Source organism: Dermacentor variabilis, chromosome 2, assembly GCF_050947875.1.
Source record: "Dermacentor variabilis isolate Ectoservices chromosome 2, ASM5094787v1, whole genome shotgun sequence".
NCBI lineage: Eukaryota > Metazoa > Arthropoda > Arachnida > Ixodida > Ixodidae > Dermacentor > Dermacentor variabilis.
In genome coordinates this window covers 200,243,604-200,270,803 of record NC_134569.1, presented here as the reverse complement: position 1 = coordinate 200,270,803, position 27,200 = coordinate 200,243,604, and the positions used below count along the sequence as shown (strand labels likewise).

The 27,200-nt window shown below is 51.4% G+C and overlaps 1 protein-coding gene across 1 annotated transcript in view; it reads left to right on the top strand.

The window, feature by feature from the left end:
• Positions 1-27,200, top strand: part of LOC142570628 (uncharacterized) — a 508,617-nt gene that overhangs the window by 87,515 nt on the left and 393,902 nt on the right. Inside the window, exon 3 of the mRNA XM_075678990.1 lies at positions 2,102-2,263. The gene's annotated coding sequence lies outside the window, so the exon portion shown is untranslated. The remainder of the gene's footprint in view (positions 1-2,101; positions 2,264-27,200) is intronic.

Here is a 27,200-nt window from a genome sequence, read left to right as displayed (position 1 = left end):
GGACGGAAAACGGCGAGAGATATAGACGTACACAAAGCGACCCTGATTAGAGGAAGCGGCTGTCTCGAAGTGAGGCACGGGCGCGTCGGTTTCTGCGTTGCTGATTTGTCGGCGTGTTTGGGAAGCGTGTAGTTTGGGGGCAAAAACGGAAGTTAATCGCATAGAATTTGTTCTAAAAAAAAAAAAAGCCTCCAAATTAGAATATGAAGCTGAGAGACGTTGCTGCTGTTTATTTGGCCGCTAAGGGGACGTGATCTCCGAACGACAAAGTGGGGTATCGTCAATAGAGTGCTTCTGTGCACTGTTTGGGAGTGCTACAGCAGAGCTGTCTGTACCGCACCATAATCGCTGTGTTATTTCGCGATGATGATGATGACAAAATGTATTTATTAAGGGATGGCTCGAAGGCCTATAATGGGAAATAAGAAGAGCGGGGGGGGGGGGGGGCGTATTCAGAGCCGTCCTAGAAGCGGCGCGTCCTGGGCGAAAGCCAAGAGCGAGTCCAGAATGACCCTGTCGGAATTCATCGAGCCAGTTGCCGGTCTAATCCACTCCTCGTGGGACGACATTCGCACCGCCCTCAGGTGGTGGTCTCGCTGCTGAGCATGTCGCTGGTTAAAGAAGCGTTTTTTATGCTGTCTTTTTATAAGTGCGTTGCGCAGCAATGCATACCCAATTGTACTGTTGAACGTCAGCAAATCTCATGCTCACCCTGATTCATGACTTATTTTTCTACTATCTATCTACTATTAGGATTCATTTGATCACATTAGAGCATATTCGGCTCTTGCGGAGATTGAAACTGATCTGTGTTCGGGTGCTTGGTTGGATTTCTCAACTCAACACCAGTTTTGAGATATTCGTCTCAAAATATGTTACGGAGTGCATTACTGTTCCATGGAGTTCTCACAAAAGGCGGAGGGATATCTCTAAAGCGTAGCTATCGGCTGAATTCCTCTGTCGGATGTCGACTTACTTTGATAGCTGGTTGGCTTGTTTCACAAATGTGTCATCTGTCATAATGCAACCAATTAAAATATATCCAATAAATGTTATACATGCGAGGTCAGCCACTCAGCATTTGTGGCGTATTTATTTATGCACTTTGGCCAGAAAATGTGTTGCAGAGAAGAAGCCTGTTTTTTTCAGTGGTTGTAGGAATAAAAGTATTGATACACGTCGAAGGGAGTGAGAAGAACAAACAAGCAAGCGAGCAAAAAATGTGCAGAAACTTCACTGGAGTTGTCTAAGCATGCGTAAGCATATCCTCAAATCTCACTTTGCTCACCCCCAAATTTCAAGCTGGCCCACCCACAAATTTAGGCTGGCCCATTCCCAAGTTTTATGCTGTCCCACACACAATTTTCAAGTTGGCCCACCCCCAAGTTTAATTTGGCTCATCTCTAAACTTCAGTTGGCCCCCCGATAGGCTTCCCCATGCATGTTATGGAGGCCTAGGTATCCCTATGGGTATGCATAAATCCTACCATGTGGGTATTCTTTCTGATCAACTTACGTTTTTTTGGTTTCACTTGTTCCTTATAAAGTTACCAGTCCTCTACATTTACACTAATATAACGATTGTATGTCTTCTCAAATTACGCATTCTTGTGCAGATACAAGGCATTACACTTTTTGCGTGACAGACAGATTTTGCAGGTGTACTTGCCAAAGAATGCTTACGCACCAAAAAGGTTCTACGTGTGCGAGTTGTATTACCTCTCTTTTTTCTTAGTGCCCCGCCATACTCGGCTCCAGCACAATCGCCTTCTGGAGCCCGTTTTCGCGAAACAACTGTCAGAAACGTGCAGACAATGGGAAATAATTGTTCGCAACGTTTCAGATAAAGTTCTAAAGTGTTTGCTACGAGCACCGTTTGACGCAGTAACTTCGAACGCGTTACGTCGAGGGCATACTCAGAGCAAAATCACCAGCGGGGAGGAAGGAGGGGGGGTTGCGCACGTGATCTGTAGTGCTGAAAACGCGGGCCGCGTGAGTTGAGCGCCCTGTCTCCGATGCTAAACAATGGGTTGTGGCGGGGGGGGGCACCAACGGACGCTGGTGTCGCGTTCGCTGACGCGCGTATCTCGTCCTCCCGCAGATGGCGGCGCCGACTGGAGTCCGGCGTGCGCGTGGTGTCCGTGACCGCGCTGTCGTCTGCTCCGGCGGCCACAGCGGCGCGGGGCGTCTTCGTGCTCGGCGATCGAAAGCAGCTGCCGTCGCGTCTCGGCATCGCCGGCCCGTCCGTCGTCGCGTCGTGCAGGTGAGTGCTGTTGGACAGTCCGGCTCTCTTCTTGGATCGGCGTGTTCGCCTGTCAGACCAAAAGAAAAGAAACAAAGATAAAAAGGAGACGCTGAAAAAGACAGGCTGAACTCGAGCTCGCCGTTTTATAGCGGACATTAAATTAAAGCTGCACTAAACAAATACACTGTATCCGTTGAGACCGATAAAGACCCCTTTCAAAACTCTATCTTCGTTTATTTCGCGGTGCTAGTTTGATTATTACGGAGAAATTTTTTTCTTTAAGTTATTAAAGGCCAACCCACGGCGCCCGCGCGTCAGTGTGACGCCATGGGTTTCAAGGCATGTCCTCCAATTTGGGCCCTTGTGGGGGGCAGTAAGAGTTGTCGAAATTTGTTAACATGAGTCTTCGGCTCATTTAGAATAGAATCTAATTCATCTTTACCGATGAAAATGAAACTATGCTCGAGCAGGCTCCATCGAAAGTCTTGACGTCACAGCGACTTAGCGTAAGCTTTCGTTTTTGCGTCTAGGCTGGCTCATCAAGCTTGCTCTCAGGGTAAGAGTGGATTGCGAAAGCTTAATTTACTAGTAAAACCCAGCTTGTTTTTCTTTTTGGGTCCCTTTAATTAAGTTTGAACCAACCTAGGAAAACCAGCTTGTGCCGAAATTTCGAGGAGCGCTGCCGCCCTGGAAGCTGCATGTTTCCGTTCAGGGCAGTGTTGTACTTCGGTAGTACTGGATCTCTGGGAACATTGTGCAATCTAATAGTTGGGCGCGTAGAAAGATAAGTCTTCTATAGTGTGCTGTGCATAATTGTATACTTGCTGTTGTCTGAGCCCGTTCCACAGCACTCAGATTGTGGCCTACGTTTTAGCAAAGCTCTCTGAACTCGAAGGCCTCGGGAATATCTTTCGACAAGTAATAAGCACTAAGGTGTTTCTGATTAAATGTGGTTTTTCAATCGATGCGCCTTCTTGTTGCTTGCATAGTTTGAAAAAAAAATACATTAAAAGCGTGCCGCGTGCTGAATCTACTGCTGTATCGTACCCGATGGTGCTTACACCAAATGGAGGTCACACATTTGACCGCGTACTACTTGAAGCTTAGAACATGTGTAATCGTCTGTTTTATACCTGTGTGCGTATCTCCTAGTCTTCCTCACACCATAACCTGCTTTTTTATTTTATTGTTTTTTCAACTACATGACTTGGTATTATTCGACCAGTGACGTTGTTTCTCGGAACTTACGCTTAATTTATCTCGTTCATTTGACTCGTTAGATGCCCTCGAGCTCATTTTTTTTTTCTGATGCAAAATGTTATTCTATTGCATCTCACATCTCTCCTTAAGTTCCATGTTGAACAACACCCGTCGGCAAAAGATAATAGAAAAAAATATTATTACCGTATAATTGACGTTTGGCGCCAGTACAACATTTACGGCTGCAGAGAACGGCCTTACGATCTATCAAACTGCATTGTTAGAGCGAGGCAATACATTAGGACACTTACAATTATTTTTCTGATGGCTTCCTTCTTGGAACGCTCCAATTTCTTAAAGTGCAGATTCTTTGGCGATTCTCACCAAAGTCGGAGAGAGAGAGAAGATAGAATTCGCTACTAAAAAGAAAAATAGGTTGGCCTGAGCCGGTGTGTACTAAATTTTTTTAATCTCCACAGGGGAACGAATGCATCAGACGAATGTAGCTGATGATGAATACAAGACTAAAGAGTCCTTAGTTCACTTAATTTCATTTTTTATTCACGATGCCCGTGACCTATATATGGCGCGCATGGTAAACCAAGATAGCTGTCTGGAAGTGGATCGCGAGCGAAGCGTAGGGCACGGAAACGTGTTGCGTAGCACGTTGCGACAACTTTGCGGCGCCACGTCACTTTAATTAAGTGACATATTGAGCCGCATGGGAGCGGAACTGCGATTTTATAGGTAAATAAAGATGAATAAGTAGAAATTAAATCCATGCTGATGCATTTTCTGTGGCGTTATGTAGCTTGTTCCACTCACGTACATGGAATGCCACGGTAGAGTTCTAAGGGGAGGGGCGCGAATGCTCCGGTATATATGCCCAACCTGATGCTTTATCACTCGAACAGAAAAAAAATAAAGAAAGGAAAGAAAGCTGTCGCCTTATTGTGTGACAAGTAATGCCATTTTGTCTCTCAGCTTTTTGTGGCGTTTTTTTAAGCATGAAACACTCCTTCAAACACTTACGTTCGACTTTATGAACATTACATACGCAGGCAAGGAAAATCGTTCTCCGATGTTCGTAGTAATCTTCATTATGTGAATCATCAGTACCTCACATACTTCATTTTGGCACATTTCCCCTCCGGGCAAATGTATTGCAGTGCACATGAGATGTGAATAATGTTAATAAATACATATACCAGACTGTACTGAAAGACATATTGCTGCGTGTCTTTGACATATTGCGTGGACTTCGTGCAAGGTTACTGGTAAAAACTTGTTTTCCGCCTGATTTATGCAGCCTTTCATATGGCGCGTAGACTTGAACGCGTTGATCATATGGTAACTCATAAAAGCCTAATAAACATAGCACAAGAATTTTATTTTCCTAGTATATGACAGCCGAAAATTCTGCAACCAGTGCGCTGAAAATTAAAAAGAAGAGAGAGAAAACACAAGCTAAAGCAAGTGTAGGCGTAGCCCATCCATACGCCACGAGTGTCTTCTTATATTCTCGGTTCAGTTCGCGCTTTTTCATTCTTAAAGAAGGTGGCCGATGCCGCTTTCTGTAACTGCGCGTAATCCCCTTCATCGGTGGGGTCACAACCTTGCCTAACCATAGCCTCACTACTCATTGTTTCTCAATGGATTATACCGCAAAGAAGAAGGCTTATCTCGTCGTAGACAAAATTCGGTTTATGCACTGGAAAACGCAGCACACGCGCGTAGTATTGTTGTTACTGACCATCGTGCGAGCGAAAGCGGTAAACAAAAGCCTGTGCCTGCATGGCAGGTGCGGGCACAGCCCGGACTAAGTAGCCACGTGGAAACGTGCTCATACCGCGTTGGCGTCTTGCTCGTCCTCCTCGAGGCGCTACTCTCCTTGATCGCTGCGTGGCACTACCGTCTACGGGCATTACGAATACGGAAGAAAAAAAAATTCGCGAAAAAGGAAAGAAGAGGAAAACCGTCGCCCTTGGTTTGAAACATGCTTGCCTCTTCACGCGTTCCGCCGGAAATGTCGGTGCAGAGAGCGCTAACCTTCCCAACGAGTGAACCAACGTGGGAACTCGGGAAGAGCGAGAATTCATCCCATTAAGGCGGCACAATTTCTTCAAGGCACTTATAGCGACCAGGGAGAAGGTACGTGTCGCACCGCTGGCTAGAGGCCGTGGTCGTGCCCAGATTCGACGCGGCAAAGGCACGTTGCCAAAGATGCGGAGAGGGGAGGGACGAGAGAAAGGGGACTACGCTTATCGCGGTCAAATGAAATAACACTGGACGCCCCCGCGGCCGGGTAGGAGGGCAGGGCAGCGCTCGACGAGAATGGAGAGGTCAGTCGGGGCCTATTTTCTCGCTTCGCCATCGCGTTTCGAGTGTAGCCAGCGGCGCGGCTGCGGATTTGTCCCTCCCCCCCCTCCCCCCGCATCCTCTCCTCAGTATAGGCTAATCCACTCGAATCGCCAAAGCCGCGCCGCTTCGTCGCGCCCTGGTTGCGCGCGCTTGCGTGCACGTCTGCGTGCTGCCGCTCGTGTTTGCTTCGGGCGCGCTGGCGGATTAGTGTGTCGCCGCAGCAGCCGCTGCTTACGCGATGCACTGAGGGCGGTGACGGCGGCGCCGGTGCTTACCGCCCGTCGCCCAACCCCTCCCCTTGGCGATTTCCATGTTGATTGATTTTTCCCTCTCGTCCCCGAGATCCACTTACGTGTCTGAGGGCTGCCGGCGCCGCTTCCGGCGGACGTTTCCTGCGCTGAACGCAGCGGCGTCATCTGGCGGGGAGATTCGCATTCCAGTTTCTCCCCCGAGTCCAGAACGCACGTTTCGCTAAGTTCTTTGTTTGTTGGTTGGTTCATGGTGCTAAGCATATGTTGAAAACATACCAGTAAGTATGCTTACTACACTTAGTATCTACAGTGTGCCACAAAAGCTTGCGGGGCACGTGTTCTGCAGAAACGGACACAATAGGAAGTTGAGGAAACGCATATCGTTACTCAACAAACAAATAGAAGAACACTGCAGAACTCTTAGTAAACAGCAATAGAATGAGATCTGTAAAGCGATAGGCGGAAGGAATGGCACCGGTCACACGTGGCGCCTGCTTCGACACCTGCTGGACCCGACCCAGACTAACGCAATGCATAGGGAAACCATGCGCAAGATAATACAAACACACGCCAAGGAGGAGGAAGAAATACTGTCCGAACTCTGCGACAGATACGCCCCGCAGAACCCGGCTATTCCGCACGGGGAATACACGCGAAAACCCAACTCCTCTCTGGACAGAGACTTTCACGAGACGGAAATCTGGGCCGCTCGGCAAAACCTCAACAGCAATTCGGCCCCGGGACCGGACGGCGTAACCAATAAGACCCGTCGTAACTTGGACAACGAGACCATGTCCGAACTGACCGAGTACATTACCGATTGCTGGACCCGAGGATCCATCCCCGACCAGTGGAAAAGAGCAAAAATGGTGCTTATCTCCAAACCCGGGAAACCCCCAGATCTCGCCAACCTTCGACCGGTAACTCTTACGTTGTGTGTTGGCAAGTTGGTGGAGCACGCCTTCCTCAGCCGGATCAACGCACACTAGGACGACGTCGAAGCGTATCCGGACGCCATGCTCGGGTTTCGAGCTCATCTCTCCACGCAGGATGCAATGTTGCGAATCAAACACCAGATACTCGACAACAAAACAAGCTGTACCAGGGACGTTCTAGGATTAGACCTCAAGAAAGCCCTCGACAACGCGGCTCACGCAGGCACACTGCGCACGATTGCCGCACTCGATCTGGGAAACCGAGCGCACAGCTACGTTGACATTTTCCTCACAAACAGGAGAGCCTCCTTAACGCTGGGCAAACTCGCATCCGAAGACAGGAAAATCGGCAGCGTCGGCACCCCGCAAGGGTCGGTCATTTCGCCGACGCTCTTTAATCTCATTATGATCATCGAGGGAGCGCATCACGCCATATACGCAGACGACATTACGATTTGGGTGTGCGAGGGAAGCGACGGAGGTATCGAGCAGCGGTTACAGACCGCGGTCGAGGTGGCGGAAGAGTACCTCGTCGGAACCTCGTCTCGTCGAAGAGTCTCGTCTGTTCGCCAGAAAAATCCTAACTTCTCCTCTACCGCCCGACGCTTAAGGGATTACCCCCAAGGGTTACATCCAGCATGCTGAGTACGAAGAATTTTGCGTACACAAAAGACGGACAAAAATACACAGGGTCAAGCATATTAAGGTGCTCGGAGTCATCATAGATTCCAACGGCACCAACGGTGAAACGGTCACGAATTTGGAGACTGAGATCACGAACACGATGTGGCTCATCGGAAAAATCACCAACAGACATCATGATATGAGGGAAGCCAGCGTCGTCAGACTCACACACTCCTTTGTCATTAGTCACATCACCTACGTGGTCGCCTACTACAACTGGTACACGGCTGAAAAGGCCAAACTGAGGACCCTCATTAGAAGGATACACAAGGAGGCACTGGGCCTTCCTGATAGCACTAGCACGGAACTTCTGCTACAGCTGGACGTCCACAACATGCTCGAAGAGTTAAAGGGACACTAAAGGTTACCAGAAACTCAAGTTAAAGTGGTAGAGCAATGTTCTAGAACGTCTAAGGCGTCAATATAATCGCGAACAGAGCTTTAGTAACCGAGAAATTGAGGTAAATGCGTGATACGATTTGACACCCCCCAGCGACATTCCGGTACTAGCCCGATGACGAAAGGTCTCCTCATAATTTGTGTTACTAATACTCAACTACTCGTATTAAAAATATCATTTCATTCGATTATAAGCCGGAAAAAATGCTACTTGTCTACGTCTATTCGATTCTAGGAAAAAATAACATTTTGACGTTACCCTTCAGTAATATGGGTGTTCGAAAGGTTTCGTTTTCGCTCGACTCTGCGCCGCGCACGCTTTGGAGTTTCAGTAGTTTCGTTATCGCGTCGTGCTGTGAGGGTTCTGCTCGCGAAACTTTCATTTGGAACAAGCAGCGAGAATGCCACGTCCATGTGATGTCGTGGGAAGCCCTCGTTGCTTTCCCGCTCCGGAGAGCCGGTGTCGAGGCCGCCGTCGTAGTACGCAACGACGCCGGCAGTGCGAGCCCTCAGAAGCAGGTCGCGCTCGTCGGTGCTCAAATCGCTGAAGTTGAGCCCACCATCGCGAGCCAATCTGTCGGTGTCAGGGTCCATTGCGACGAGCGTCGAAGTTAGCGTCATAGAATGAAGTACCAGCTTATGGGCGTCTTGCGCTGGAGTGTGAGGTATAGTAGCGGCGCCTGGTGGCGGTGCGGGAAACGACATCTGGGTCGTGCCAGCTTGGGTCGTATTGAGCCCTGGCTGTGGCGAAGCACGTTTCTAGGCCGAGTTTTGCGTCGATTCGCACATTTTTATGCCCTGTTGCGAGTGCGAAAAGGCTCGTCGCTTCTCATAGACCACGCCGACCAGGCTGCGAGCTCGCTGCAGCCTATAGTTTAACGAAAACGGACTCTCCGTGTGCCGTGGGACGTAACGTGGGACGTAATTCGTTTCTCCTTCCGCTAGCCACCATACTCCCGCTTTCGCTCTGCTGTCGGCTCTGTCTTGGCTCTGTTTCTGGCCGCGCGTTCGCGTTTTGCGCAGAAAAGCCGTAGCGCCGTCTGCGGACGCCGTTCTACTCACCGATGGCGCAACGTCACTATGAGACCATGATGTCAGTTCTCCTCGATCGGAGGGCGGGCGATTTGAACTGCGCTAGAGGTACGCGGACGCTTCAGAACGCATTTTCTCTTAAAATAAGTCTCTCCTTGGCACGAAACAAGCGTTTCGAGGTTTCTGGGATGGTATTTCAACAGTCCACGTTGACTTAATAGTAACCTTTAGTGTCCCTTTAATAAAGGCACAGCAAATCTCGCACCTCGGGATACTAACCAGGACACGAACGAGTACGACCATCCTGGACAAACTCGGGATAACCTATCACAAGCAGCACGGCGACAAGACATCCCTCCCAAGCTCGATCAGGGAAAAGCTCCAGTTGGCTAACCTACCCAAAAACATGCACGCCGAACTCAATCAGGGTCGAAGAGAGAGTAGAGCCAAGGCTCTACTACAAGCCTTCGGTAGGGACACGGAAGCGCTGTTCGTAGACGTGGCAGAATACGAGGATGGACATGCCTTCGCAGTGGCAGTCCTCATTACCAACAAGAAATTGGTCAGTTCATGCAGTATACGCGGCCAAAACCCCGAAATAGCGGAAGAGGTGGCGATAGCTCCAGCCATCGTTGACTTCGGTAGCAGATACGTACTTAGTGACTCGCAGACGGCGGTCAGAAACTATGCACAAGGCAGAATTTCGACGAAGGCTGAGGGGATACTCAAAGCCAACGCGAACTATATCTCCTCCGAGAAGACGGAGGAACGACCCATTGTATGGCTCCCGGCCCACACGTCCCCCGACACCTCCGTGCTCAACCCCAACGAGGACGTCCATCGCGTAGCGCCAGGTCTCACACTCCGCGCTCGCGTAGAAGGATCCTCTCTGGGGGATGGAAATCAAACGGAGGGATGGACAGAGAGGGACAGAATGACCAGATACTGTGACATTACAAAATTTTATCAAAACTCCAGGCGTGCTTATCCACCCCCTTGACCCCAAACTCGACAGGGCCCAAGCAGTAGACTTGAGGCAGTTACAAGCCAAGACCTTCCCCAACCCCATTCATCTCAGGAGGATATATCCAGACATCTAATCAGACAATAACTGCAAACTATGTGGCAGGGCTCACGCATCTCTTAGACACATTCTCTGGCAGTGTGAGGTTATAGACAGAGGAAATGCAGTCACCCCAGATGAAGCTGCGGCGCGGTGGGCGGCCGCGCTGGCGCAGCTCAAACCTCCGAGATCAAGCCCGCGATGCGGCGAGGAGACAAGGTCTCCGGATCACCTTGGGGGCGGCCTAGGCCCAGGTCACAAATTTGCAGGATTTTCAATAAAGTTGTTATCACCATCACCACGTGTTCTGCTTTGACAAATTTGAATGTCCGCTCCATTAACGCTTCGTGATTCTAAATGAAGAATTCGGTGTGTAGGCAGCGAACGTGGATTGAAACTTTGAATCCAAGGCTATGCGCCCTGGTTTCACAGGAATGTAGACTTTTCGCAAAACGCTTGCCTAAGCATTTGTGACCGACAGTGCAACGGAGGCAAAAGTTAAAACGGCAAGGGGAGCATGGCTATCTAGTTCCTTCGACTAACCTTTGCGTCACTGGTTCCCAGTTAAAAATTTTAACCTGTTGAAGCACAAGGCGACCCCGCCTGTGGCGTTAGGAACCTTCAGATCGTGTGAGACGCTGCCATCGTAGCCCCCGATTTTACCTAGCGTTTCTTTCGCATTGTCTTCCGTTAGGTTACATACCAGCAGCAAGGCCTTCATTACTCCTGTGGTGTCTCCAACAGCCTCGGGTGCGCCTAAGTATTCCGGGTGTAAAGAAGGCCAATCACCCAACGATAGCTCTGAAACAGATGACGGTGCTATTAATAAAGGAGACATACGGGGAGCGAATACGCATCTATACTGATGGTTCGGTCTAGCCTACCAGCTTTTCAGGTGCCGTTGTCATTCCGGCTACAAAAACCACAATCAAATTCAAACTGTGCCACATGACAACATCAACAGCGTCAGAGCTTGCTGCCCTGCGTGCTGCTGTCAAATATATCCTGCAAGAGACACCTCAGAAATGGGTCATTTTTGCGACTCTAGGGCAGCACTTCAAAGTCTGCATTTCGCCCCATATCATAGGACTCATGAGCAACTGACGTATGAAATAAGAGAAGATCACCATCAAGCTATCTCTAAAGGGCATGAAATTATATTCCAGTGGCTACCTGGACATACCGGCATTGCTGGTAATCGCCTCGCCGACGAAGCCGCCCGGTCTGCCCATATGAATGCCCGGCCAGTCCCAATCCCCTTGTCATGAATCAACGCTGCAAGAAAGCTTCATATTGTGGGTAAAGCTATGACACACAAATACTGGTCTTCTCCCAACCTCCCGAAGTGTCATCTTCATAGGCTGGATCCATCCTTAAAGCTATAAGTGCCATAAAAAATTTCCCGCTCTGAGGCGGCAGTAGTGCGCCGCCTCAGGCTAAGGTTGGTATTTACGAAGGCCTACTCGTTCCGTATTGGAATAGGGGATACGCCCATGCGTGACTCTTGTGGAACCACGGAAACGATTGAACACATCCTATGTATCTGTCCCCAATACGACGTCGAGCGCGAAGTTCTCCGGACAGCACTGAACCGGCTGGACTCTAGACCATTTTCCGTAATGAAGATCCTTGGACCCTGACCGTACGCGTCGACGGCAGAGAAAGCCACGAAAGTGCTCGTGAAATATCTCAAGCCGACAGGCCTTGGGAAGCGTGTGTAGACTCGGTGCGAACCTTCCCCTGTGCGCGAAACTGTGCTCTCTCTCCCTCCTCTCTCTCTCTCTTCATCACCATACCCCGTTCCTCCAGTGAAGGGTAGCAAACGCGCCTTGCGTCCGGTTAACCTCCATGCCTTTCCTGTCTTCTATTTCTCTCTCTCTATCTCTCTTTCGCATAGCGTCTCGGTATAATCCCCAACCTTTCTTTCCCATACTCAAGAATCTCCTTCTCTCTCTCTCTCTCTCTCTTTGTTGATTAAGTGGAGTTGACGACGGTCCGTGGGCGTGACCCTTACGGCAGGCGCACCGTTTGTCCGTACAAATTCCGCTTAAGATGACGCCCTCAGCTCACCTATTCAGGGCCTTTACTACAGTTAGCTGAAAACCACGATAAACTGCAGCTGAAGACGACATTGAAAAAAAAAAAGAAAGAAGAAAACTGTCTTGATTATACATCTCTGATTTCCTCAATTACTCTTCGTAAAAGCGCCGCTCCTACAGCGCACGTAACCGCAACCTGGCTGCAGTCGTTAACATATTGTCTTTATTTTTATTTTTTTAATGCGGGAGTAAGGGGCGAAGGGGAAGGAGGCAACATTATGCCTGTGTTATGATGGACGTCGTATAGTGGACAGCGCCTGATTTTGACCACCCTAATGTTTATTTATTTATTATTATTTTTTACCTCTTCCCAAACACGCTAAACGAGCGTTCTTGCATTGCGTTCCCATCGCAATGGAGTCGCCGCAGCCTGGACATCTTGTTCCGCTTATCAAGCTCGACGAGATGGCTCTTTCGTAAGGCTTTTCAATCCCTCATGCCCTTCTTCATGCAGGGTAGCTTGTAGGCGGCTATTAATAGACTGTATGACATGCCGTCATAAATCTCCGGGTTTCACTAAAGAGCTCACTCTCTCTCTATCGTCTCCTTCTCGTTCTCTATACGCTTCCCATGGTGCTACGGTGTTGATTCAAGGAGGGTCGATATCCTGCAAGAGGCTGCAAGAGACAGGAAATGGGCGTTCCTATTATTATATATATATATATATATATAGTAGAAACGCCCATTTCCTGAATACGTAGACACGCGTGCATAATCGCTGTGGGCTATAGAGGTGTTCGGTGTTATAACTGTGCCTCGTCTTGGCGTAATACTGTAGCCGTAGAGCTCCAAATTTAGTGCTCGCAGCAGCGGCGCAGTGCCAGCGCGTGAGCGCGACTGCAGGAAACAAGCAACGACTGGATAAAAAGCCAGCCTGTTTCGTACTAATCGCATCGCTCTGCAGCTACATGAGGTGCGCGTTTGAGCGAAAGTTATTCCTACAGACCGGTACACACTGCGTCTCCCCTGAGCTCGCTTCTTTTCGGACTAGGGGATTAAAAGCGCTATTCGTGAACGTGTACGTGCCGTGGCCGCTACGAGATTGCGGCGCGCATTAGGATGAGGGCGCGCCGCGCTCGGCTTTTCAAAAAAATTGCCCCGTTGGGGGGCGAGCGGCGCTGCGGTCGCTCTGGCAGCCTCGGGTCTCGTTCTCGCAGGTCGTTTGAGGCGGGGTCCTAATTGGCTTTTTTTCGCAGCGGCGGTGGCCGAAGGCGCGGTGGCCTGTATACGCTGGCAATTTGCGACTGAAAATGGCATAGCTTCTGTAAGGGCGATAGAAGCGGTCATTGAGAGCGCCGTGCCGTTGTCGCCATAGCGTGCGCTTATTGTGCGTTTATGCGAACGCCTCCCTTTTATGTACTCTCTCCTTCGCGCACGTTTAACCGAACGGGCAACGCGCGTTCCCTTTAGTTTTGATGGGGAAGCGTCGAATGGCCCATTGCGCGAGAAATCCGGTGTCTGTAGCAGTGAAAGGGCACCTAAATTCCCATTGACTGCGACGCCACGTCACGTGCGCGCCTCGACGGAACAGAGCGGGCGAATCGGAACACCTGCTGGCGCGATAGCGCGCCAGGTGCTGCGTGAGGGGAGAGGGCATCGTCGCGGCGCCACCTCAACAGCGCGCATTGGCGGAGCAGATACGGCGACGCGACGCAGTAGGTCGAGACGGGTAGTCGTCGTGACGCGCGCGTGCGAGTGCTGCCGTCTCGCTCTCGGAAGCCGGCGTGCGGTCCGTATCTCTCTCTCTCACACCCCACCTACACACACACACACACACACACACACACACACACACACACACACACACACACACACACACACACACACACACACACACACACACACACGCACGCACGCACGCACACACACACACACACACACACACACACACACACACGCACACACACACACACTGGGCTTAGCTGCTGCGCGCGCCTGCCGGCCTTCGTGGCCGCTGCTGCTTCCTCGGTCTCTCGTCGCGCAGGACGTCCGTCGGTAGCATGCTGGGTGCTTGATTTCTCAGCAAACAAATGATTCCGGTCGACAGCCGACATGCTAATGTAGAAACTGTACCAAAAAATAATAACCCGCACCAATTTAATCGCACAACTCGGTAACATATTCCGCAGCAAAACTCGAGAACATTACTCACAGCGCAAAAAATCGAAGGACCGCTCAGTGGCATTTAATTGGGCATTAATGCTTTCGCGTTCACAACTCATAAGAAATGCTCAGGTGTCCTCGGATGCTTGTGATATGTCATTTGTGTTATTTCTGTTTTCCTCTCCCTCCCCCTTCCCGCGCCTGTTTAATGCAAAGAAATGCTGCTTAGTTGAGGCGTGCAGAAAGAGTGTTGTGAAAACGGCTTGTCGCACATTTGCTTTTCCGAACAGAGAAAGTATTTAACAAATGCCAAAAATCGGGGGTAGAAAACTTGCATTTGTAACGGTGTTTATTAGTCACCAGCGTTCGGCCGACTGTCACAGTAAGGCACAGACTCTCAGCACTAGATGCGTTTCCCGAGCAAAGCGCTGCAGAGATTGACCCACTAGAAAGCGGTGGAGAGGATGGCCCACCATAGCGTTCCTCTTCTTCGCTACACATTGAAGAGATATTATCTTCGCTAAACAGGGCGTGGCAGTCTCTACACGAACAAGCTATATCACTCTTGTCACGTATAGCAGGGTTCTCGCAATACTCGGAACGGCCCTATAACTATGTGTTAGATTTCCCACCAATCGTCGTCATACCAGTACATTGGCTCTTCTAGCCACCGCCGCAGGGCAGCACGGTACTTACGAGGCGCGACGGCGGCGGCTGTCATTGTTCCTGTACCATTCCAACTGCTGTTCGGTTACGTGACTTCCTTTTGGTGGCCTATATAGGACAAGCTTCTCGGGGGAGACTGCCTGAAACTTCTAAGGTATGGGGCCCACACCGCTGGGTCGCTTGGTCAGATAAAACGCCCATTTTTAACCTTCGATGAATCTGCGTCGTCCTGCAGAATATCTAATAAAAGTAGAAGGAATGTTTCTTAGGGAGTCTGGGGTGTAACTGTCTCATTTAACTTGCGTTTCTTCTTCTCGCATTGCATCTCAGAATGCAGGCAGTAATTTCTATTGGTATTTATTGGTAGTAACCAAATATAGCTTCAATTTCGTCACGGGCGCCCAAGCTATCTTCAGTCAGCCTGCTCAGCGTCAATGTAGCGCCAATGTAGGCTGCCTGCCGATAACTTTTGTTTTAACATGCCTGCTCTGTGCGTTTCTGTTTCCCGGTATTTGTTTCCCGGTATTTTTATTTTTCTACTTAAGTAAAATGAGGGCCTCCTTGGCGCATGGTTGCCTATGCATTTTAATTCCGTGCGAGAGGTCAGTACAGTTGAGTGAGTGTGTCGCGAAATCACTTGCGAGAGGGTGCGCTTGAATTTCGCTTTCTTTGGCCTTACTTCGAGCTGGATATTATCTCCTGCTTGCGTTCAGAAGCACTCGCGCGCAAGAAAAAGAATAATAATAATAATAGAGAAGAAGGAGCAAAGATACAGCGACGTCGGACATGCGCCTGTTTCCAAGATTCTCGAAAATCAACTTCACCGCGCATGAAAGCCCCCGCGCGCCAAATAGCTACTCCATATAAGGAGAAGGTTCTCGACGCCGTTATTTTTTCGGCTCTCCTTCGGCTTTTGCCCGGGCGTCGCTGTTCAGCTCGGGTCGTTCTATTCGCATTGCTTCGCGATTTTTTATTCTTTATTACTCCTATTTTCGCGCTACCTTCCCGTAAAGCGGCATCGCTTAGACCGTGCGGCTCCGCGCTCTTTCGATGCACGAGCGAATGCGAGCAGCCTGCAGCGTGCAGCAGCAGTTTCCGCGCCAGCGACAGCTTCGTCGTCGTCGTCGGCGATTGGTGCAAGCGTGTCCCCGTATGCGCCATTGGAAACCTTAACGACGCAGCAGGACCCCCTTTATGGAGCCGGGAAGCCATTCAACGCTGAGAACCCGTTTACCGCGCCCGCCAGAAGGGAGTCGAGTGGGAGGAAGGGAAAACAACGATAAAGAAGGCCGCATAGACAAGAAACGTGTAAAGAGAAGAAAATGCCCGTAAGAGTGAATCGGGGGGGGGGGGGGGGGGGGTGTCTTTAGGTTACGCAGAGAACACGTGCACTAAGAGGAGGCCGATAGCGAGCCAAGGTGTATACGCAGGGGAGAACGGTTCCTTTTCAATGTTGCCTTGTTTTCGCCGGTTTCTCGTTCCGTTGGAATAAGCACGCTATAGCATTGGACGCCGCCGCGTATTGCTTCCTTTTGTCGTATTCCTTTTTCTTTTTTTTTCATTATTCTTTTAATTTTCTCACGGTCCGTACTGCCGTACCAGAATGGCCGAAGCGTTTTTCTCGCCGCCTTTATAGCTGAGGCCGTAACCGATGTATGCATGCGCCTACTGGAAGCCTTAGCCGGAACGTGAAGTTCGCGCAAGCGGAGATTAGATTTTCCATGCCTCGCTCACCTTGGCGCCTTACGTTCTTATGTGTTGACGGAAACGCATGTGCCTGCCGCCAATGTATGACTGTTTTGGGCAAAGTGCTTTCACAATCTACATGGTGCCCTGGTCGAGTACATTTCACTTCGCGCTAGATGCAGTCTTGCTATACCATAATATAGTGATACAGCAAGCAACTTATAGGGTGTCTTATTTGTGCAAGTTTAAGCTATAAATATCAAGGTTTCTTGCGACACATTCTGCCTGTCGCCAGAGATCCGGGCTTGAATTCACAAGGCTTCTCGGCCCGCATTTACAAAAGGCTCTTACGCTAGAACTGTTCGTAAGAATAAATTCCAGCCAACCCAGATTCTGGACGTACGTTTAGCGAAGGCGGTCGTCCACTAGCAAATGCTGCATGCGTTGACAGCCGACACAAATTGGCTGAGGGGCTTAGGGCTGAGGCATCGAGATGAGACGTTCACTGGTGAGTTTTGTCGAAGCAGGAAAAAAGAAAATGTCAAGTACAATTAAAAATTAAAAAGAAATATCCGGTCAGGAGCTGATGTAATGCCACTACTTAGGTATATGACGTATGTAACAGATGTGTATAATGGCGTCGCGGATAGTAGTGCTAGATCAATGAAAGGAGTTGTCAAATGCAGATTTTCGAAGGCTAAGAACAAGAATAATTGAAAGTTCAATACTGAGGAAAAGAATGGCTTAGGGAGGAGGGGCGTAGCAGGGAACTACATAGCGATCACATTAAGCACGGCATAAGAGTAATTCCAGCGCAGATAAATCTAGACAGTTTATTAAAACAGGAAGCTCACTCCTGAATTTGACCAATAGTCAATTAAAACGCCGAATGAAAAATCCAAGGACATCTTAGCACTTTTTATGAGTTGTAAATGCGAAAGCATTAGTGACCAATTGAATGCCGCTGAGCGTTCCTTCGAGTTATGAACTACTCGCGGACAGGCGAGGGCGTTTGGTTGGGTCTTACCGAGGCGCAGTTAGAACGCAGGCGAGATCGAGCTTGCGCGGACAAGGAACCCGCGGACAACACAGGCTTCCGAGCGGGAGAGAGACGGTGACGTGGCGTCCCGCTGATGCCCTCTCCATTCGTGCTATATCGCGGCGGCAGGGGCTCCCTTTCGCCCAGTCTGTTCCGTCGAGGCTCAAGCGCGACGTTGCCTCAATAGCGCGCGAGGCGCGCTGCTTGACGCGGCGTCGCAACCAATGGGAAGTTTCGCTGCTACAGACGTCGCCGGCTTTTTCGCTCAAGGGGCCCACTTGACGCTTTCGCATCAAAAAATGTTCGTCATCGTGATGGTTTTCAGAGCCGCCTTTCAGGAAGGAAACGATCGCTCGCAGAAATAAATCCTAGCGCTCCGCGAGAGTCCCACTTGCAAAGCCTCCCCGATTTCGTCGCCATCGCGAGGTCTCGCCAAGCTGCGTTCTTCACTGGCGAACAAGATGCGGTAAATCGAAGCCAGCCATAGAAGATACTCCACCATTGGTGCATGTGGTGCTGGATGCGTGGATGAAAGCCTATGGCCCTGTCGAACGTTAGGCCATTGCTCTGCGGAACAAGCTGCGAATATTTAACGCCAGCATGTCTTAGAACGACGCGGGCGCATGAAGAGACGAAGGGCATTCCTTGTCGCAGTAAAGGCGGTCGCACGGCTGAGCAGGATCGAGGCGCGTTAATATTGCGACGGCAACGGTTTCTCGGCGTATACGCTATACGCACTTCGCGATGCACGGCAGACCTTCCTTCCTGCGACCACACGCGCCGGGAGGTTCTCTTCGTGGTCGAGAGCGATTGCCCCGGAGACGCGTGAGTTACCATGAACGTACTATGCACGACGCCGCGCGAGGCCCCGACACGTGACTTAGTCATTACCTGCCCGCGCGAATGGCTGCCGCGCCGGGCACTTATCGCCGACCGTACGGAGTTTGGTGCTCGAAAGAGGACGTCCGTTCCCTGGCAAGGCCCGCTTGGCCGGCAGGCTGCGACAATATCGAAACCTCGTGAGAGAGCTCCGATTCGTTAGCGCTTAGTGGCAGTGCTGCCCAGCACTTGCGAGCAAGATGTACTCCGGCCTTATTCCTGGCTGCCAAAAACTTAGGTCGTCGTTGCGCACTTCACGACGCTGCGGAAATTTGAATTCCTTCGAGAAAGGAAGCTGTTACTACGGCGGAAAAGTTATTCGTCCGAGATGTATGCATCACGAACGAGTCCCCCTTTCCGCCTTCGTCTAGCGCATTACGCCATAGTGGCAGTATTCTTCTTTTTGTTTTCTTTTTCCGCTTGCATTTCTACCTGTCGTTATTCGTTCCATAAATTAATGGGTGAAACGTCGTTATTGAGGACATGCCTTTTTTTCTGGCGAGAGGTTATTCGCTGTGTGCATCTCGTACTAAGAAAATGAAGTTTATCAGCTGTGCTGACCCAGACGCCACGCAAGTTGTCGTGTGGAACAGACGGCACGTCTTGGCGTACCCATCTCTGGCCAATTCCCAACAGATGAATCGTATTGCGGCTTGTGTCCGGTCCGCCCTATTGCCCAATCGATTTAAGGGTGCACAGTGTGCCGCAGACCGCCTGGTAGCTCAAACGCAGTCCTCGACCAGCCGGCATAATGAATGAATGAATGAATGAATGAATGAATGAATGAATGAATGAATGAATGAATGAATGAATGAATGAATGGAAGTTATTTGAAATGGATCTTCGTCCTTTCCGTCAGCGCATGAGAGAGTGGAATATACTGGTTGTGTCTGCGTGCTTCGGTGGGCGATGGTGGAAAGTTCAGTGTAACCGGAGCGCGTAGCGTTCAGACGCCGACACCCGATGCCGCTCCCAGCGAGCGTGCCTGTCGGTCCACGAATCGCACTCGCACGAGGCAGCTTCTGACGTTGGGGATTTGCACTCTCCATACCCTCCGAGGTGTCGGATTGCCTCGGATCTCTCGTCGACATGGATAGCGCGCTTGCGTTAACTGTACTTGTACCGATCCTGGGAGCTGCTCCTCTGTTTGCACACTATATAGGGAAGAGCTGTAGGGGCGCGCTGCTGCCTCGTGCGCAAAATATCCACGCCCTTGGGCTTCCGAGAAAAGGCGCCATCCATCTGCGAGAGAAGCAGTGAGGAAAAAACGAACCCAAATCAATGTGCACCGTTTGTGTTTGTTGATCCGAACCGCTCGCAAACGGCTAGCTGTGCCGAGTGTTGGCGCTTGTGCCAGGTCCCTTTCTGAGAGAAGAGGTACGTCGAAAGGAAGTGCTGCATTGGTATAACCATTTCGCCCCTTGCGCGTTGCGAATGTATTTTCCTTATGTTTTACTTTACAAATGTGAGTTTATCTTCGCGGCTTTCAAAGGAGCATAAAAGCAAGAAATACAAACGTTCTTCCTGCGCGGTGCCGCGCACATGGTATTCATTTCGCCGGTCACGATTAGGCACTTTCCTTGTGATCTCAAAACAGCGCGCGCTTGTATATACGCATACTTGGCAAATGGATCTGAGTGCTGCACGTCTATTGTTCGCACCTGGTGTTTTGGTTGCTTCCGCGCTACCGCAATGTTTTCCCTCGGACCTGTTGTCGGGCTCCGACATACGACGCGTCCTTCCTCTTTCTCTCTCTCTCCCCCCTCTCTCGGCCGAATGCGAGCGCGAACAGCGGCTATTTCGGCGTCTGCAGACGCTGCCAAAAACGACTTTCGCCGCGCTGACCGCGTCGCAAAACGCTGGAAGCGGTCCAGGAACCAGAAGCGCATCGCTCCCGTGTTCGCTGGTTGGCGCCTCCGGCGCTCTGTTCTCGACTTTCTCTCGGGCGGAACCAGCCGCCGCCCGCGTGATCGCCTTTCGCGCACTACACCGTCGCCGCTTCCGTGGAATCTGCGCCAGCGCGCGCACGCACGCTGAGCAGCAGGCCGCCGTACTGCGAGTCGGCCGTCCAGCCACCCGTGCAGCTCGCATGGAGAGCGCATATCTCGCCACGAGCGTGTGAAAAGGCAGCTTCCCGTGTTCTCGCAATATCGCGCGTGTCCTTCCTCCCCCCCCCCCCCCCCCCCCGCTTCTATCCCACCGTCTTGTGTTTCTTTTCGCGCGTCCGAGCGGCGCTCGCCGTCACGCCTATATTTTCTGTTTTCTTTCGCTATATATATATATATATATATATATATATATATATATATATATATATATATATATATATATATATATATATATATATATACATATATATATATATATATATATATATATATATAGCCGGTGCACACGGCGCCTCTATTTTTTGAGTTCGTATTGCTGGCGCCGAACCCCCCTGCGTCTGGACTACAAGGGATGAGCAGCCACGCTGGAATGTGCGGCTGGCATCGGTGCCTTTCAGTGAAGACGGATGGGCGCTCGTCGGTCGCTGCTGCGCTCGGGAGCATGGCATCAGGCAGAAAAATTTGTGGTTTCTCGGCCTACTTAAATAGCGACGATGATGCGAACATCTGGCGACGGGCGGAGTTTAAATGTGTGAACCCGTTGGGTCTCCGAGCTTCTCGCGGGGAACGAAGAGAAAGAGAGAGCGCGTTTCTATTTCTCCTACACAATGCCAAGCAGTGACAGCGATGTCGAACTTTACTCACTGCGCGAAACGCTCTTCTGTTTAATATCAGTTGCGGAAAACATTAGGAACGGGTCGAAAACAATCAGCCTTGCAGAAGCAAGGCAGATTGCAGACTTCTACTGCCGCCTTCCTTCCTAATCCGTGTTTCACGTTTTGTCGCAATGTTGCGCACGATAAGCGCGCACGAGGTGCATCATTTTATTGCGCAGCTCTTAAGCCTGTTTCACATGCAAGCGATTGAGCGAACGGAGCGAACAGCGGCGCGGCGCTGCGAAGCTTTTCGCGAGGTTTCGTTTCACATGCATTGCCGCCGAGCGTTTTCCGCCGCAGCGAATAGCAGTGCTGCTGGCAAAAAGCACGGGACATTAAGCCAGTTTCGGTAGTTTGCGACTACCAACATAAGCATTGCTTTGTCCCTGCCTCTCAAATTTTTATTTTATGAATACATATCCTGCGCTTAGCAATTAACAATTCGTTGAAAAGCTCTCTGGGCATGTTGCCCGTACCCCGTGTAGCAAGTAAATAAACATCGTCCTATGCGCAGGCTTTCCCGCACTAGTCCTCCACTGGTCACGTGTCGAAGCGGGCCGTTCCGAAGCGGTGCTGCCGCTTTGCCGCTGCGATGAAATTCCAATTTGCCCGAACCTCGCCGCTCCCGCCGCTAGTGGTGGCGGCGCGCCACTCGAAACAGATTTCTGCGGCGCGGCGGCAGGATTCGCGAGCATTTTCGCTTGCATGTGAAACAGGCTTTAGGCGACCGTTCCTGCGGCGAGTGTGGGCGTCCCACCTGGTAACCGAGCGAACGAGCACAGCGAAAGATGAGAGCGAACGCGGAGCGCAGGGGGTGATGAAAAAATGACCAGCGCTAGGAGGAAAGCGGAAGGGGAGGGTATGGCGAAAGCGCGAGAAGAAAAGCGTAACGCTGCTCACGAAGGGCTTTGCGGCGACGATAGCTACGAGATCGCACCAGAGTAGCGCGCATAGTCTGTATGGTAACAAAGTGCTGCATGAGCGGATATCTGTCTGCCGCAGCGCCGCTGTGAATCGCGCCCGGCGTCACCCACGCGCTGCCACTCGTTATCTCCCGATTAGCGAGGCAGTCGCGCCACACTTCGTTCCCTTTGCAATGTGCCGCACGAGACAGATCGCGTTACGAAAGCACGTATACATCTGTGATTCAATTTGGCATTGGACAGTATCGTAATCATGGGTGAATTCATCTCTCTGTGTCTCCCTTTTAGCTGCTTGTGCTGTAATATATATCTGTATTTATATAGCAGCGTGGATGTCCTCCTAGGGTAATGGTTTAGGAAACTTATCGTCCATGGGCCAACTCCTGCAAATGTTTGCCTGATCGGTTGGTATCTTGGTGCAGCTCTTGGAAAGCTCTATCGAGTAGCCCTCGTTCCTAGACATAGGCACAACAGGTGGTGAATGTTCACTGTGTAGGAGCTGCAGCAGCACATTTCGGATAGTGCGCGGCGCCTTAAGGTGTTAGACGCCGGGCCCGGTTAAAGGTCAAGGGTGCTTATCCAAGGGTTGCTTCCTTCTTGAAGGTCACGGGATTTCAAATCTGCCCGCTCGAATCCCCGTCAGAATGGACTGTGTGCGCCATGGGCGGGAAATGGAGGGCGAGAGCGGCACAGCGGAGAAGCAAGGCGTCTGGTATGCGCTGGAATGCGTTGCCGTGTAACGCAAGGGGCCATAACGCCGCAGCAGCCGGTAGGATGGTCTGGCCTGCGCCGTGCGGCGTTCACGGTCGAGTGCCCGCTCCTTTTCTCAGCCTTCTTGCTTTCTTTTCCTCTTTGTACTTGCCTGTTCCGACTCCTCTCGTTTCTTCTGCGTTCTGCGGCTATAGCACCGGCGGGCGATCCAGCTATGCGAGCGGCTTCTCGTGTGGGCGTCGATGAAGGAATACAAAACGAAAGCCCGAGGAAGGAAGGCAGTGGTACAGAGGAAGGGGTGAGGGCCGAAGAAAAAGCAGTAGTAGTAATAAATAACGCCCTGGAGGCACGCCGGCGTCACTCGAACACCTGCCGGAGGAATCTCGAGCCGCGACCCCTAGCCGCCATAGGCGGCGCGAATAGCCAGTGTAGCGCTGAGTCGTGCGGCCCGGCGCAGGCGTCGGGCCGACGCCCTCCACGTGAGCCGCGCATAGCGCCACCGACGTTCGGCGGCGGCGCGTGAATGTGGCTCACGCCGCCAAGGTCGGCTGGCTCGTATATCACGCGCCGGCGCTGCGAGTCGTTTCCCTTTTGTCGGCGTGCGAATCCGCCGCCTCGTTGTGTATACTTTTTTTTTTTTCGGATTGCCCAGATCGACAGCTTTGCCACCACTGCGTGTGGCAGAGACAGGAGGGGAGCTACTCCAGCGCCAACCGCGTGGTGTCGGTTTAGTATCGCATCATCTGGAAACACGCGGCGCGGGAGGTGCGCTAACGCAGGGCCTCGACGTTGTCTGTTATCACGGCAAACGCTCCAGGCGTGCCGGAATGCAGGTGGGTTCGATAAAAGCTCGCGCAGTGGTATGCGGCTCAGAAATCATGCGCGTACCTCGGTCGTTGATGAAAAAGCCCCGATTTCTACTGAGTGCAAACGCAGTTCGAGCGGTTTCCTTAGCCTCTTGACCGAGTTCCAGTCCTGACTGATGCTGTTGTTTCGCTCTGCCGTTCCAGTTGTCATTCCGCCAGATCCACCACTCTTCACAAATAATTCCTAGTGAGACTTCTGCACTAACTATTGCACATTTCGCGCTCTTAGCGGATGATGCGCGTATTACACGCGAATCGGGGAGTTGCATAATGCGATGTTGCCTGCTCTTGATGTGCTGTGCGGAGGGCGTTCGCATCACAATCACTCCTCTTCCAGGCGCTCTCACAGCTGGGAAAGCAGCTAGGTATCTTATTCTCTTTACCGCGCGCTCAGTTACAGACTTATTCGCGCTCTCGTGTCACGCGTTTAGTGCAGGCCAACTGCTGTGCTTGTGCCGTCAATTCGAGAACATTGCACTCCGAAAAACCGAATCGACCGGAAAAGAGAGCGGGGCGATGTATTGAGACCTGGTTTCCGGGCGTCCTCTTGCGTCGAATCGATTGCTGCTCGTTATTTCCGACTGTGCGCTGTCAGAGTAGAAGCACCCTGCCACTACACCACCTCAGAGTATAGGGCGCAGGAGCTGGCCGCGTACGCGATCGAGCCCTGCATTTCCATAGCGTCTGCGCTGCGGAATGCCCTGCCTTCAAGGAGGCGCCTTCCGCCGCCATCAAGAAGAACGCCGTACCTGCCCCTTCTTTGCAAACGCGGCGATCACGACCTGTCGGGATCGCGACGACCGTCGAGAGCGCACTGGGGACAAGTAAGAGACAACGCACGCACGCACCCCCTTGCCCGTACGCTCGTTCGGCGACTCACAAGGAGGACGAGTGTAGACGGAGGTTGAATAGAAGGGCGCTGCCATATGGCTAGCGCCGTCTGCAGGCCTGCGACTGAGAGCCGACTGCACGTGGCAGTCGCTGCATACAAGCGTCGAGCGAGGCGACCGGTGCGCGTCGTGCAGTTCAACGTCCCCTTTTCGCGCCGACCGAGACATGGTCCGCATCACCACAGAGGCACCGCGCTCACGTGATTGGACCATGCATGGCGAGGGCCGGGCAGGTAAACATGTAGCTTTGTCGCTTGCACCATTCTGTTGTTGCTCATCTTGTGACGGCAGGTACGTTCCGACATGTGCACAGTCCGCGTAGTGGTAAAAGCCGGCGTGCTTCGATCACTTTTATTTGTAGCTTACCGAGACGGCGATCTTTGGGCGCACTGTGCTAGTTATCAGTTATGGCTTAGCTCTTGCTGTCTCCGAAATGCAATAACTTCATTGCGGTTTGTGGTCACGAGACTCATGATGTTATTCGGGATTCCCTACGGTAGAGCGACTTAATAAGGTGTGATTAGTGTTTGTAATTTTCGTTGCAAACTCTACTTGAGTCTACCCCAGTGGCTCCAGTGCACGCATGGATAAACGGGTCTTTCCATCTGTTTGCACTTATGACATCTCCGGCTGGTCGTTCCCTAGCGCTCTGGAGCGCTCTGCGAGCGGCCAGGCGAACGCAGGGTGCGCACCCTGCGTTCGCCTGGTTCTTCTCGATCGCTCTCCTCCGTCTTGGAGCGCTCTGAGGCGTTCCGGGCCCTGTCGTCGGAGCAGTCGTTGAGATTGAAACGTCATCGCAGCGCCGCCTCGCTGTTGTTGGCGACAGCCCACCGTAACCTTGACAACCTAGACCACTACTTGCTGGCGTCTCAACGAACGCTCGTCCTACCGGCGTGGCACGTCCGCCGGTTTTCCCGATAGTGCCGGGAGCTTTAGATAGGCGAAACATCGGACGTTGGCAGTAGTCACGTGGTTTCGCATCTGCCATTTGCTGCTCCGATAGCGAGTCGCACGTTCGGCTTGCGCGCTTGTCCTCTGCCTCTGAGCTCGGGGAGCGCCGGATCTGCCTGACTCTGCTTCGGGGGATGGAGGCGACCAGTCGAAGATAGCATTAGTAAATCAACAATGTGAAGCGATGATTTCCGTACGGGCTGTTGGGGTTCACTGCGCGCGGCGAAGAAGGCAACGGATGCCAAGCGCCTGAAACACAACGCGCCTAATCGTCACGCTCGTCAACACGAAAAGACTTGTCCGTCGGGCTTTTGCGACAGGATTACGCTACAGTCTAAATCCCGCTCTCCTTTGTCCTACGTTCGCCTCATCTACGCCAGGGGGTGGTTTCTCTCCGAATTCCTCTTGTGGGCTAACCAGTATGCTGACAAGGCCCTCTACCAGGGAGCAAGAAAGAATGGGGTTGCCCGGATGGTGTGGGGTATAAAACCAGTTATCTGCAACGTCGAGACACATCTTCTCTGCCCTTGCATGCAGGAGCACGCACGCCGAACGTTTCTGTACTTTTTGTCTTGGAGCGCACCGCTCGCCCCTAACAACGTATTAAACTTCTGTTATTTGTTTTTACATCATCTCGTCTTCTCTGCCAGACCTTCTCCGATGCTCAATCTGGTTCGAGTTCCAAGCAGACGCTGTTGAAGGTCACCGAACCCCCGTCCACGTAACAACCGGTACCAGCTCGTAACAGGCCCGTGAATTTCTGGGCCGTCATAAGTTAGGATCCGCCGAGTGTCGTTCCTGCGGTGTCCTGTGTGTATGAACGAGGCTGCATTCAACACAATATGTCGCATATTATTGTACTTGTTGGGTAGAACATTCCTAGCTTCAGCGTGTTGCAGTGCGGGCAGGGACGCGTTTACCACACAAGGGTACAGCGCTTGTACTCGTCCGATTTTCATCTCTGCTTCGCGGTTTGCTGTAACGTTCAAGATTATAACCATCAAGGAGGCCATGCAGTCTGTATCGTTCATTACACATGTTTCTGGTTCTTCCCATAATTACTTTGGTTGGCGCCCGCTTCTAGCTCCGCTTTCAGCCGATAAGCCAATTCCGATTCTCCGATCCTCAATGAAAATACCCAGGACGTATGCTGGGGTCCTTTTACCGAAACCATGAGTGACATTTATCGGTTCATTCTTTGATAAGTTGCGGTGACGACGGTGCTTCAAGTTTCAGGTTGGTTTAGCTTCCCACTGCTGCTTTGAGCTTTTGCTTAGCCTAACTCGCACTGACAAATCTGGGGATCTTGATTATTCAACACTTGTCCAGTACTAGGCCGTCTTCTGGGAGACGCCCCGCAGCATAGGGGCCACTTCGCAGCTCCAAGACTCTACCGGGTAGTGCCTATGCGACGGCGTTCGCACTTTCCTCATGCATTACTTCAGCTGAGTAA